The sequence below is a fragment of the Schistocerca gregaria genome, chromosome 8 (genome assembly GCF_023897955.1).
Source record: "Schistocerca gregaria isolate iqSchGreg1 chromosome 8, iqSchGreg1.2, whole genome shotgun sequence".
NCBI lineage: Eukaryota > Metazoa > Arthropoda > Insecta > Orthoptera > Acrididae > Schistocerca > Schistocerca gregaria.
This window is the reverse complement of record NC_064927.1, coordinates 120334828-120337581: the sequence shown is the minus strand read 5'-3', so window position 1 is coordinate 120337581 and position 2754 is coordinate 120334828. Positions and strand designations below refer to the sequence as shown.

At 47.4% G+C, this 2754-nt stretch overlaps 1 non-coding gene across 1 annotated transcript; it reads right to left on the bottom strand.

The window, feature by feature from the left end:
- Positions 1 to 492: 492 nt before the first annotated feature.
- Trnas-cga (transfer RNA serine (anticodon CGA)) lies at positions 493 to 567 on the bottom strand. Its single transcript has one exon. It is a non-coding gene; the product is annotated as a tRNA-Ser (tRNA).
- Between the last annotated feature and the right edge of the window lie 2187 nt (positions 568 to 2754).

Genomic DNA, 2754 nt, shown 5'->3' with positions numbered 1-2754 from the left:
AACGCCTTCAGGGTGTAGTAATAAGGAGGGAGGATGCGTCTTCCTCCACTGACTCTACAGGCTGACTTTTCGATCTGTTTGGAAAATAAAACGGCCTACATATAATGCTGATAATAACCGAAAAATTGTGCACTGTATTTCGCGCAAACTAATATTTACAGAGCTGAAACTTCCTGGCAGATTAAAACTGTGTGCCCGACCGAGACTCGAAGTCGGGACCTTTGCCTTCCGCGGGCAAGTGCTCTACCAACTGAGCTACCGAAGCACGACTCACGCCCGGTACTCACAGCTTTACTTCTGCCAGTACCTCGTCTCCTACCTTCCAAACTTTACAGAAGCTCTCCTGCGAACCTTGCAGAACTAGCACTCCTGAAAGAAAGGATATTGCGGAGACATGGCTTAGCCACAGCCTGGGGGATGTTTCCAGAATGAGATTTTCACTCTGCAGGGGAGTGTGCGCTGATATGAAACTTCCTGGCAGATTAAAACTGTGTGCCCGACCGAGACTCGAACTCGGGACCTTTGCCTTTCGCGGGCAAATGCTCTACCAACTGAGCTACCGAAGCACGACTCACGCCCGGTACTCACAGCTTTACTTCTGCCAGTACCTCGTCTCCTACCTCCCCGAGTTCGAGTCTATTACGTAACGCATGTAACTGCTTGGTCAGACATAAAACAAAGTCATATAAGATATGTTCATACTGCAAAGAAATTGTGGAGCTATTTCGTGTAAAAGACTTCCCTGTGGAAAATTTCATTCGTGAACCAACTACACTGAAGAGCCAAAGAAACGTACCTGCCTAACATCGTGTGGGGCCCCCGCGAGCACGCAGGAGTGCTGCAATACGACGTGGCATGGACTCGATTAATGTTTGAAGTTGTGCTGGGAGGAACTGACACCATGAATCCTGCAGGGCTGTCCATAAATCCATAAGAGTACGACGCCGTGGAGATCTCTACTGAACAGCACGTTCCAAGGCATCCCACCTATGCTCAATAATGTTCAAGTCGGGGGAGTTTGGTAGCCAGTGTCCTGCTGGAATTGCCCTAGTCCGTCGGAATGCACACTGGACATTAATGGATGCAGGTGATCAGACGGGATGCTGCCTATCTAGACGTATCAGGGGTTCCATATTACTCCAAGTGCACACGCCCCACATATTACAGAGCCTTCACCAGCTTAACAGTCCCCTGTTGACATGTAGGGTCCATGGATTCATCAAGATGTCTCTATGCCGTACAAGCCCTTCCGTTCGATACAATTTGAAAAGAGATTCGTCCGTCCAGGCAACGTGTTTCCAGTTATCAACACTCCAATGTCGGAGTTGGCGGCCCCGGGAGAGGCGTAAAGTTTTGTGTCGTGCACCCATCAAGGGTACACGAGTGGGCCTTCTGCACCGAAAACCCATATCGATGATGTTTTGTTGAATGGTTCGCACGCTGACACTTGATAGCCCAGCACTGAAATGTGCAGCAAGTTGTCGAAGGTTTGCTCTTCTGTCACATTGAGCTATTCTTTTCCGGCCCCAGCGATGCCGGATATTTGATGTTTTACCGTGTTCATGATATTCACGGTATGCTCGTGAAATGGACGTAAGGAAAAATCCCTATTTCATCGCTACCTCGAAGATGCTGTATCACATCGATCGTGTGGTGACTGTAATACCACCTTCAAACTCACTTAAATTGTGATAAGCTGCCATTGTAGCAGCAGTAACCCATCTAACGACTGCACCAGACACTTGTTGTCTTAAATAGGCGTTGCCGACCACAGCGCCGTATTCTGCCTGGTTACATATCTCCGTATTTGAATACGCATGCCTATACCATTTTATTTGGCGCTTCGGTGTAAAAGCGGTTGTATGAGGCCTTTCTTTTATAGATGTGTTATCTGAAACATTTAGCTACAGTTTCCAGCTACTTCCCTACATAGTTGTCGCTCCAACTTAGAAACTTGTCGTAGCGTGGTACCAACGTTCCAACAGTCTCGTCACATGTGTCGAATGGCATGAGTTCGCTAGTCGATAGCGACTATGGATCGGTTAGCTTCGAAAGTCGATTGCGAAACGGACTGAGGCGGCAATGGACACTGCCAGTTGGATGGCGGACCACATTGAGACAACGGAAAGGGACGTGTGTGCCGATGTCTGAATTGCAACGGTGCACAGGGGAACCGTTTTTTATGTGAGAAGCCCCCAGTGATGGCTTCGTTTGGAAGTACTTGACAAATTCTTAATCCACTGGTTTGTACAAGGAAGCGAACGAAATGGAGCATGGACGTTAATCGTACATGAGCCTTTAATGAAAATTTGGGATATGAGAGTGAATTCGTATTCTGAGCTAGTACTTCTGGGCTGATTTGAAGGTATGTTCCCGAGCAAGACAATTCCGAGGATACTAGTTGGCCATTATTTTTACGAGTGAGCAGTGTTTGACAGTATACTAGCCGCTTTAGTTGATGGGAATGTCACGCCGCCTTGGTCGGCATTCGTAAAATTCATTTGAGAGCATCAGATCTGAAGTATCCAAGTGTCAGGGTAAGACCGCTTGTTGCCACTGGCATTTTTGGCAGTTGCGCTCGCGTGGTGAATGTACTTGTGTGCCACGCGGTCTTCGAGGGACCAAATGAACAATGTGTGTATGTTGCAAATCAAAGCTGTAACAGAACATTGTCACAGTGAATATACATTCCTACAGAACGGTCCTATTGGTGATAGCTTTATGTATTGTGTGCTCGCATAAATTTGGTTGGCG